Here is a 12,141-nt window from a genome sequence, read left to right on the forward strand (position 1 = left end):
CTAACAGTGCGAGCGCACGGGGATGGGCCGCTGCTTCAGCACGAGAATGGGTCACCCCTTACAAGGCACCAGTTCGCAGGGGTGATGCGAAAAGCTATCCTGGCCTGTGGTGGCGTGGCCACGGATTTTGCCCCTCATTCCTTCAGGATAGGGGCTGCCACGACTGCAGCTCATTGGGGTTTGTCAGCTGCTAGAATTCAGGATTTGGGGCGTTGGAGGTCAAATGCGTTTAAAGGATATGTTCGCTAACGATTTTAGTGTCTGATACTGTTTTGGTTTATTTATCCCAGGTCTGCCAGCCGTACGCGTCTGGATGGTGGGCCACAGCATCATCCATTGGGCTGGTGTCGCAGCACGGCAGTCCGGATTGGGTCCAGGTCTCGGCCTTCCTTCACACGTTCGGGTTTCCTGGCTGTCCAGACGAGGAATGCGGTGGTCAGAGTTTTTGCCACGAATTCGAAGGCAGTTGCTCTTGGAGGGGCCGCCGGAGGCTATTGTGGTGCAGCTGGGAGAGAATGACCTGGTTGCCATGGACTGCTTATCATTACGTGCTGCAATTTTGGCTGACCTGGAGACACTGCGGGCAATGGTGCCCACAGCTAAGTTATTTTGGTCTAAGCTTTTGCAACGACGCGTTTGGTTGGGAAGTCGTTGCCCGGTTGCCACAGAAAGGGCCAGAAAACGCATCAATGCGGCAGTTTCCAAAAGGATTGTGGAACTGGGTGGGGAGGTGATCTTTCACCATGAAATCTCCTATCCTGCGGCAGCTCTCTTTAGGGCTGATGGAGTGCACCTTTCTGCTTCTGGGAATGAGGTTTGGCTAGGTGCGGTGGTAGCCAAGCTAAGGTCTTGGCTGGGGTTGTGAGTGGTCTGGCGGTGAGCTGAGGGCTCTATGGCGGTTAGGCACTGGTTAAATTGGTGCTTGGAGGGGTAAGTGCCTACCCCTCCAAATGAGGCGAATGGGAATTCCGTTAAAGGAAATCCAGGGGCTTGCCATCCTTTCGTCCTTGTCCCCGGAGTCGGACTTGGGCCGGGCAAGCCCCACAGGAACATGAGGGTGAGAGGTAATGGTCTGTTTCCCGGCTTTATTTCTCACCCAATACTTGTTTCCCACGCTGGCTTCCGCTGGTGTCCGGAAGGCCAGCCCTGTCCCTGAGGGCAAGGACAGATAGTCATAACCAGTGCCTAAGCAACCACTCACATTTTTTGTATTTGAATAAAGTTGTGGCCAAAATTATGCCAAAAACCTTAAACAAAAATTGATGTGTGAAGTGTGAATTATTGGGGGGCTACTGTGACTCAATACGCAAAGCGTGTTCTCCCTAGCAGAGAGCACGTGTTGCGGTTGGGAACAGGCCACCCTCCTGTGACTAGGCAAATTTAGATCAATCATGGCCACTTAAATGGTTAAATTGGGTTGCTGGGGTGTTTTGAGTGTTACTATTTTGGAGGAGGGGTCAGAGTCTATATATACAGGGACCCAACTTTGGCACGGCCTCTTGGCCGTTTTCCTCGGATCACCCGCCCTCCCGCCCTTTTATAGGGTGGTTTTTTGTTTTGGTTCGCTTGACCTTGCTATTGCCTGTCATGGGGTCGTCCGCCTTGGTGCGGGGGCCTAGTAGGAATTTTGCCATCTGGCTGATTGGCTGGTGCCATTTGGTTTTTGCCTACTACGTAGCAAATCGTCACAACTTGTAAGGTTGGCGGTTAGGCACTGGTTAAATTGGTGCTTGGAGGGGTAAGTGCCTACCCCTCCAAATGAGGCGAATGGGAATTCCGTTAAAGGAAATCCAGGGGCTTGCCATCCTTTCGTCCTTGTCCCCGGAGTCGGACTTGGGCCGGGCAAGCCCCACAGGAACATGAGGGTGAGAGGTAATGGTCTGTTTCCCGGCTTTATTTCTCACCCAATACTTGTTTCCCACGCTGGCTTCCGCTGGTGTCCGGAAGGCCAGCCCTGTCCCTGAGGGCAAGGACAGATAGTCATAACCAGTGCCTAAGCAACCACTCACATTTTTTGTATTTGAATAAAGTTGTGGCCAAAATTATGCCAAAAACCTTAAACAAAAATTGATGTGTGAAGTGTGAATTATTGGGGGGCTACTGTGACTCAATACGCAAATGCTGAAGACACCTCTTTATCCTGGTTTTTCACATTTGAGATGTACTACTACTACTACTACTATTATTATTATTATTAGGATTTATATACCGCCCTATACCCGGAGGTCTCAGGGCAGTTCACATTTTTAGGTCTGTCTTATTCCTCTGGATGTAAGCTGTTTTAAACAGCCCCTTGGGGGTGCTATAACTATTATGTAGAATGGAAGGCAAGAGGCAAGGGTGCCAAATTTTGGCATCACACAGGTTTGAGACCCCATGGTCTGCCACTGAAACGTATAGAAAAGAAGCAGTATAGACCACTACACTGTCCCCACTCTTTACACCATAGGTGTCTCGAAGTGTGTTATTGGATGATTTATCAGCAGAGTTTTCTACCAGTAGAGAAAGAGGTATTAAAATGAATGTCTTATATGCTTAAAAGGTTATGCTAGACATAAAACCTTAAAACAACTGAAGATGATATTTGTGAGTCCAGAATGGTGTTTTCACTGATGTCACTGATTCATCCAAAGTTGTGTAAAATAATAATAATACAGAATACTGGTGCTTTTTAAATGTGAGCTTTGTGTTTTATGGAGATTATTTTCAGAAAGCAATTCCTCATCAGTCCCGGGAAAAAAATAAAAGGAAGGAAGGAAGGAAGGAAGGAAGGAAGGAAGGAAGGAAGGAAGGAAGAAAGAAAGGCAAGAATAGGAGTTTTTCTGGACTTTCCTTTTCAGTTGATAAATGGGAAAATCTGCTATAAGGTATAAAGAACCCCTTGCTTTCTGCTGCTCTCTGCCCTTCAAAGTTAATACACATCCAGGGAAGTAATAGAGTTCTGAAAGGGAGAAAAAGTAGTACAGCCCTAAGCAAGGATATTGCTGAACCTGATTTTGCTAGAAATAGTAGGTAGCAATGTAATTTTGTTGGTGTTCCATATCTTCTCATAATCCCTCGGTGGCACATATTCCTCATCCGTTCGAAGGAAACATGAACCTAATGTAAGGATTTTTAGATTAAAGAATCAGGTGTTGGAAGTGAATGGCAGAAATTGCTTTGTATCAAATTGTTTACTTTTCCTTTCCAATTTGGGAAGAAATATATAATGTCCACATGAAACCACCCACCAAGGCAGTGTAACTTTCATTTCAATAGCAATATCACCTCTCCACCCCCACCCTCGCCCCCGCTGCTGAATGAAACTGTCAGCCTACCTATGCAAGACTCATAGATAATAGTGCTCCTTTTTATTTTTAGCTGGGGAATATTTGTTGGAAACAGCAAGGCACATTTCTTTGGGGAATGGGTCTGGTAGAGGATGGGCAAATGGAAAGCTGTAGCTTTGCAGAAACATTTTCAGTGCCCACACATTCATTTGCACTTTTAAGAACCCAGCTATTTATAACAAGATAGGTTCCTGGGAAGCATTTAGGGATTCACAGCCACAAATCTGCAGGACTTTGTCACCAAGTTTTACATTTGTTGGGGCTATGCTACTCAAAAATGGAAAACAACAACAACCCACAATTATATATATAATAAAAATATTTGCAGCCAAATGGTGCTTACTTTATTGCTCAAGAATGGCCTAACTGTAGATCTTCAGTGTTGAGATTACAAAATGCTAAATCCACAGCAGTTTAACCACTAATAATCTATCAAATTTTGGAAAATCACAAAAGTGAAAGATAAACAACCTAACCATATTTCTTTGACTCAGTGGGTAGGCACATATCCTAACACATATCCTAAACACATTTGATAATGACAAAAAACAAACAAACTCTAAAGGAAATATGCATGGTTTTTACATGTCTGCAGAATCCACTCAGGGCCAAGGATATCTCCTGGTGCAAATAATTCCAAAGTTCTTTATGGGAAATACCCCATTTTGTCCTTTGGATAATAGGGCACATGGCCTCCTGTATCCCGAGGGCATCCACGTGTCCTACGTCAGAGGATAGTCCCCTATTTGAAGAGTTCTCTGGTCTATGTCTAGTTTAAAGATAAAGATAAATAAACGTAAGAAACTTAAAGAAAGGAGAGCAGAGACCTTGATGTTACAAATCAACAGTTAGTTCCTAGACACAGTCACAAGGATCATGTAGTTATAGTCTTCTCCACCATGATAAGATATATTAAAATTGTATTAATAAGTACTACATTTTAAATCTCTACATGTAAGTTGCATGTGCATATGCAAATTGTATGAAAATATGTCCTATTCCCTCCAGCATATTTGGCATTCTAGTTCCTCTTCGTGTATCACATAAGTGGACACCCTATATATACCCATCATAGCAGCAGGTTGTGGAAAAAAGATTCCTATCTGAATACTGTACATGAGTGGGATGAATAGTCTCCTGCTTCAGATATCCCGGTTCTAAACCATTTAAGACATTAAAGGTAATTAACACTACTATGAATGGCTTCAGGAACAGAACATTAACTTATCCTTCAGTAATCCTTTCATACATTTGCAACATTTCATAGTATGACCACAGCTGAATCGAAATTTCTCCGTGCCATTGTCTTCCAAATAAATTCCTGAGATTTTCTGTTTTTCTCACCAGCAGCAGAAAAAAATGTATTCTTGGGAGAAAAAGAAAGGTGCTGTATTAGAGCCTTAAAAAACAAACAAACACAAAAAACCGTCCAATTTTCACTGTCATAAATTGGATAGATAATTCTGAGAGAGCATTTCTGCACAGCTCTACAAGACAGCCATTTCCCCTTGCTGGTTTCCTTCTTTTTTGTCAGAGCTTGTTCTCTTTTTCATTCTCCTTGTTTGGGAACGACTTCCACTTTAAAAAAATAAGTCTTCTGATATTTTACACCTTCCCCAGCTCTGCTTGTTAACTGCTGTGGCATCTTTTTGAACTTGCTCACACTTTTCCTCATCTATGGGTCATTATATTTGAGCTTCTCCTTTTGCAGTTTTTACATAACCTCCAAGATTTGATCCTCTTGACTCTCCCTTTCAACATCCTCCTAACTAATTCCGTCATTTTTGAGAACTTTCCTCTGATGAAATTAAATGTAACTGTGCTGGACTTCTGGGCAACTTTCCACTTGCATATATGTCAAATTTGATAGCACTCTGTTCACTATTCCCACTTGGTTCAACAATAAATACATCTTACTCCTGAACACTACCCAAGCTTAAAAGTCCAGGGTTGTCTCTGCTTTAATCAGTTCCATGCCTGACTCTTCAAAGCCACAGTTATTTATTAGCTCTAGCATTTTTGACTCTCTTGTCACATTTGCCCAATCAAGAAGAGGATAGCTCTAGTCCCTCATATTACACAATTTATTTTTCCATCTAAAGATCATTCTCAGAGGTTTGCTAAGGAAGCAATGTTATTTGTTTTTATGTATTAGTTATACTTATAACCCATACTTCAGCAAACGGTCCCCGGGCATGTTACATACAAGCTCCCAATTTAAAGCACTATACAATTCATTAAAGACATAAGTCGAAACCACAAAACTAAAGAAAATCACAAGTGTGGAAAAAACGATTGCAGCAATACAGCGTTCTGTACTAAATTACTTTTCAGATGAGGTATGTTCACCCACGCTGATTCTGTGTAGAAGTAGATTCCTCTTTTGCTTTCTAGTTCATTGGACTCCATGTCCCCTTTGACATTCAGAAAAACACTATTCTCAATGCATCCTTCCTGGTTCTTTTTTTTAATATCCAAGCGTAACCATATCTCACTGTGTATATTGCCCTAGATTTCTAATGTAGCCACTATAACTAAGTTTTCTTTTAGAAACAAGTAGTTCATTTTTCCCAATTTGACTTTGAAGTTTCTATCATTAGCATACCTTACAGACGGAATCATTCTCCAGATTTCTTCTCATGGGCAATTTCTTCAATGACTTTTTGGTATCTTTAAACAGCTATCCTCTCTCTCTCTCTCTCTGTGATACACACACACACGCTCATTATCAGGTTCTTTGCCTTCCACTTTGAACAGTGATACACTTGGAATGGGATAATTCATCCTTGAGGGATAGTGGTGCAAATGTTTGGATCATCAAATTGGCTTTTTCCCGAGAAATCAGTTTAAAAACTGCTCTCCATCTTGATATTAGTGCCAACAGTCTGGTTACCTTTCACCCGTTCCCCATTCTGCTGGACAGCACAATGGGCTTGCAAGGAGAGAAAAGATTTCAAGTAACCTTTAAAGTAATCATCCTTAGAATCACAGGGGAGAGAAGAGATAACCAGTTAAGGGGCCATCCTTAAAGTAAGTCCCTTGTAAGTGATCGTTTGTTTCTTTTTCAGTATGCTCTTGTGCTGTCCAAAGCCACAGTTCAGGGTTCAAAAGCTGATCAAAGCTCCCAGTCAGCCATCAGGTGGCCATCAGGCAAAGCAGTATAGAGTTAACCATGATTAGCACTAACATCACAGTCTGACAACAGTCTAACATCTAAACTCAGGACTAACACAAGATGAGCCATCCCACTTGATAGATGGGCACCCACAGAGCTGATGCAAAACCATTGTTCCAACGCTCTATGCTTGGACCTGAAGGCTTTAAGCCTTGTCCTTCAGAGCACATCTACAGGCCATCTTGATTGTATGAGGATTACTCCACTAGTGATGAGTAGCGTACTCATGGATATCCCTTTATTCATGATGAAACCTTGTCCCCCAGGTGGTCCTTCAGCAGCTGGCAGTTGACTGAACCTACACCTTTAGGTGCCTGATTGGCATCCACCTCCAAATCTGTTTATTGAGGGGAGGTTGGGTTGCCATGACCAATGTGGGCCCTGGGTTCTCGGACCTGCCTCAAGTGCCTCATGATCTCTCAGTATGGCCTGCTCCTCCATGGTGTTTGCCTCTGGGAGCGCAGGTCATATTCCAAAGAGGATTTGTCCAGGAAGGACATGACAAGAGCCTTGAAACTTAGTGATGGGTGGCTTGGAAAAAAATTAAGTTCTTCTTGCAATCTTCTTCTTCTTCTTCTTCTTCTTCTTCTTCTTCTTCTTCTTCTTCTTCTTCTTCTTTAAAAAACAACAACTCTCTGGCCTTTTCTAATGTTTACAAGGGATCATAAAATGCAAGAAGAGTTCATGAATCTTGAGAAACATAGCTCTCTAGAGCTGCTTATGCCTGGGATGCTGCTCTTGTTTATGCCCGAGAAAAAGGGAGCGAGGAAAAGGCAACCTTTAAAGAATGGAGAGAGAGAGAGAGAGAGAGAGAGAGAGAGAGAGAGAGAGAGAGAGAGAGAGAGAGACCTCCTTGTTGCTGCTACCAATGTCACTGACCCACCACTGTTCTTTTGAAGGGAAAGTGCAGCAGGAACGAAAGAGAGATTGTCTGTCAGCAGTCCTGGTGGTGGGCAAACCTGATACAAGTCATTATGGACCCAGGCCCAAATTTAGAACTACTTTGTAGTTGTGCTGAGCCATATTTAACAGGGAAAGTTGTACTCTTAACTCCCAGTTCACGCTTCGCCTCCATCACTGCACAGTGCCTTCTTAAGAACAAATGTTGATAGCTAACTGATACACTTTGGCCATTAAATCAATACTAGATCACTGTGGAGAAAAATACTCAAAATTATATAATAGCGAATCAAGCCATTATTTTCAGTTGTTCAGGTTGCCCTATATATTTTTCTGTATCAAATGCAAACGTCTTTGCCTGCAAATCCCAACATCTAATAGACCTATGATGTATGTTGTCCTTTCGAAGAGAAAGAGTTAAGCATGTTGATCTTACCTAGGGCTAAAATTTGTTTACAGAATCCCACTGTGATTTGAAAAACCAGTGCTGTAAAAATTACATTTATTCAATGTTTCTCCCTTTTTTAAAGGATAATGATTTCATCTGGTTAGAACTGTCTGTACCTACTTAGTTTATTGCAGGAAAGAAATTGCCTGCTCACTCATGATAAGATAATTTGTCGCCTTGGAAATTAAATTACCCATCCCAGTTTACCTTGAGGAGGAATACTATATAAAACCTATTTGTTCCATTATACCCTTTACATCAAAAGACTCTGTTCTATAAATAAACTACACAATCACAAGCATTAAGGTAACTTAAAATAGACCATGACTACTACATTATGAGATACCAGGATCCTAATATGTCACTTGTTTTAGTGGTTTGTTCAGTAGAACCAAAGAGCTATCCAAATCTCGCCCCCTCTTTGTTTTTCTACATGAACTCCTAAAAAAACCATATGCATCAAACATAATTTATTATATTAGCAGTGATCTTTTAGTTCAGGGATCATCAACCTGGTGCCCTGCAGATGTTCTGGTCTAAGACTCCCATTGTTCTTGACCTTTGGCCATGCTAGCTGAGGCTAAAGGAAGCTGTAGTCCAGAACATACTACCTCTGCTGTAGCTGATCCAGTTCCTCATTCCTCTAGCATTTCCCCATTGCCTGACAGCATCTGATCCACACTCCTAGAGATGTAAGCATTTAGATGGGATTCCATAAAACTGTAGACATGATATCTGATAGACTGCGCAGAACACACAAAGAACTCTATATCCCTTCCCATTCAAATCATCCTCTTCCCCAATCTCAATGCCACAGGTTTTTTTTGTCCATCAACTGCTTTGCTAATTCCCTTCTTTATCACACTATCCCAACAAATTCCAGGCACATCATCCCAGGCACATCATCCCGTCCACAATTTCTAGTCAAACATATTTCCTTTGTCCCCTCCAGACTTTATCAAAGAGTCCCTCTTCCCCTCTTCCCCTATTTCACCTTCTTTCCTCTCATGGCCAGGTGGGAATGATGTGATAGCCTTACTGATGCCTAAAGTACATATGTACTTTACATATGTACCTCCCCACTCTCCCGCTTTGTTCTGCTGTGACTGTAGTGGAACTGCTTTCCTCCAGTTGAAGGGAAAGTAATGGAGACTGCTGCTGGTAGGAAAGTAGCTATGGGTAGTTTTTTCCATGGGTGAGCTAAGCACCCACCAGCAACAACAACAGCCCTCTGCTCCTGTGGCTATACATCTATTGGGGAAGAACTCATTGGGAAACAAAATGACAAAATTTGTAGTTTGGCCATAAAGGATGCTATCCAAACTTAATATATGAAAAACTATGTTGGTTACAAGACCTTGCATGCAGATATCCCCCCCCCCCCTTATTTAAACAGCAGGTTTCCACGCCACACTGAATATGAATTTTCCCTTTGTTCCAAAAACAACTTTCAGTGTGCATGGAATTTGTTACTATTGTTTTACTATCCTGGTGGGGAAAAAAACACTTGGGACACATAATAACAGTTGCACTTAGATACACCCCATCACTTCACTGACTTAAGAAAGCATTCAAAATCATACTCCTTTATGCCCTGATTTGTTTGTGGTAGAGAGAGACCGGTTGCAAGTGCTTACTAGTTTGCAGAGGAACTGTGCTGTACTGCTAAGAATGAGCAGCTTGCCCACTTCCTTCATTTCTGCTCTGAATTCCATTCTTGCTGAATTATGGTTTTCACTTGCACAACATTAGAGTTTATTTTAGAAATTGAATTTGAATCTGAATTAAATTTGAATTGAACTTTTGGAAATTGAAATTTAGGAATTTATTTTAGAAATTCAATATGCTTCAGTATGCTGATGACAACGTAATGTGTGCACGCTCAGAGAATGACCTCCAAACCATCCTAAATATCTTCGCAAAAGCTTACGAAAAGCTTGGCCTATTGCTCAGCATGAAAAAAACCAAAGTGCTGCACCAACAAGTACAAAATAACCCCTCTGCAGCACCACAAATCCAACTCAATGGTGTAACGTTGGAAAACATCAATCACTTCTCCTACCTGGGCAGCTATCTTTCCACAAGGGTTGACACTGATGCCGAAATCCAGCATCGCCTGAGCTCTGCGAGTGCGGCTTTCTCCCGATTGAAGTGCAGAGTGTTTGAGGACCAGGACATTCACAGGGAAACCAAAATGCTTGTTTACAAAGCTATTGTACTACCAACCTTACTGTATGCTTGTGAAACATGGACCACTTATAAACGCCATCCCCAACTCCTCGAAAGATTCCATCAACGGTGTCTTCGAAACTTTTGACACATCACTTGGGTAGAGAGGTGAACTAATACCAGTGTATTAGTTCAAAGAAACAAAGATCACCAGTGTCAAAGCAATGATTCTTCAACACCAACTTCATTGGACTGGTCATGTTGTGCAGATGCCTGATGATCGTCTTCCAAAGCAACTACTCTATTCCGAATGTAACAATGGAAAGTGTAATGCTGGTGATTAACAAAAGAGGTTTAAAGACTGTCTCAAGGCAAATCTAAAAAAATGTAGTATAACCACCAACAATTGGGAAACGCTTGTGAGTGTTCCAATTGGAGAACAGCCTTTACCAAAGGTGTCATGGGCTTTGAAGACACTCAAACTCAGGAGGCAAGGGAGAAACATACTAAGAGGAAGGCACGCTTGGCAAATCCACACCATGATCAACTCCACCAATGTCCCCACTGTGGAAGGACGTGTGGTTCCAGAATTGGCCTCCACAGTCACTTACAGAGTCATTGTTAAAACCGTGTTTATGGAAGACAATCTTACTTGGCTACGAGTGAAGAAGAAAAAGAAGATTATAGCTTATTTTAGAAATTGAGCATTTTTAGCATGCCAAACCATTCATATCCTTCAGATCATTTCTATGTATTTCCTCTTTAAATGCATATGCACTGACAATACTCTGAACATAGCAATCTGCTGTGGTTATATATATGACTGCATTTATATTTTTTTATGTGTACTGGTTCCCACAGGTATACCTGTGCATTGGTAAAACACCACACCAAATGTATTTTGATACAACTTATATAAAAACATATAAAAAGCTCCCCCTTCCCCCTTCTTTTGCTGTGATTTATCAATGAACACAAGTGCAGAGGGGCCTTGGTTAAGCACTATAGGAAGGCATTCTTGATATAATAATATGTACACTCACAGAAAGATTCATTTTTGCAGTACTTTATCAATGTGTACATGCACATGTAATATAGGATGTGATGGAAGGACTATCCTGAATCAAAGTAGGGATGCTCAAGAATTTCGTTTGGCCTACATTTTTTAAGTGCAACTGGCCTGATTCATGCAGCTTTCCTTTGATTTTTATACTGAATTTTTCAGTATAGTCTTGGCTCAACAAGCACACCCAAAGGCATACAAAATATTGTACCTTGGTTTAACATTTGTAGAATAAAATTCACATTTTGGAGGTAAAATGCATATTTTGTAAAAATATGTAGAAGCATAATGTGAATTTTTGCTTTGCTTTTTCATTCAGAACAATACAGCAATGGGACAGTTCAGACTCATGAATTAATACATGAAACTACTGACCCCAAATACAACAATCTGGCCATAAGGAGCTATATACTGTACATGCAAAGCTCTCCATACAAAATTTGGAAATGGAAGAAGAATGGAAAAGTTCTAATGCTTTTGTTCCCTTTCAGAAAAGAATTAGGAGAATTTTGGGATTGGCAACATTCATCCATGTTTCACTATTTTTATTTTTTGCTTTGAAACAACAACCTCTTGTACACAATGTTTTAAATAATATCATTATTTGGGTCAGGTTTGGAGAGATCTGCTCTCAAACATATCATCTGCGTCCCAAAGTCATATGCTTCAGCCACTTTGCGAGGAATAAGAACCAGGGCTTTGACATTCTGAAATGGGAGAAAAGGGAAGAAAAGGATTGTAAGGTAAACCCACTATAGAGCTTGAGTAATGCAAAAGTGGATCCCTATTCTTTGGACTTCAGAAAAGCTCTTGCACAAATACAAGAGACTTATGTTTGCATTATTTCGTGAGGCAAGGCAATTAAGGTGAAGTGTGCTTAGTGTAAAGATTACTCATATGCAGGTTTACGTGTGTCTGACACTTTGAAAAGGGACTGTAATAAGAAGGCTTAAGAGGTAGACACTGTTAGCACACATTTGTCTGTACAGCAATAATAATTGGCTTAAGCAGGAGACAATGTTAGCCATCATCTGTGCTCTTTGGAAAATCCCTTCAG

The sequence above is a fragment of the Podarcis liolepis genome, assembly GCF_965112155.1.
Source record: "Podarcis liolepis genome assembly, chromosome: 9".
NCBI classification, from domain to species: domain Eukaryota; kingdom Metazoa; phylum Chordata; class Lepidosauria; order Squamata; family Lacertidae; genus Podarcis; species Podarcis liolepis.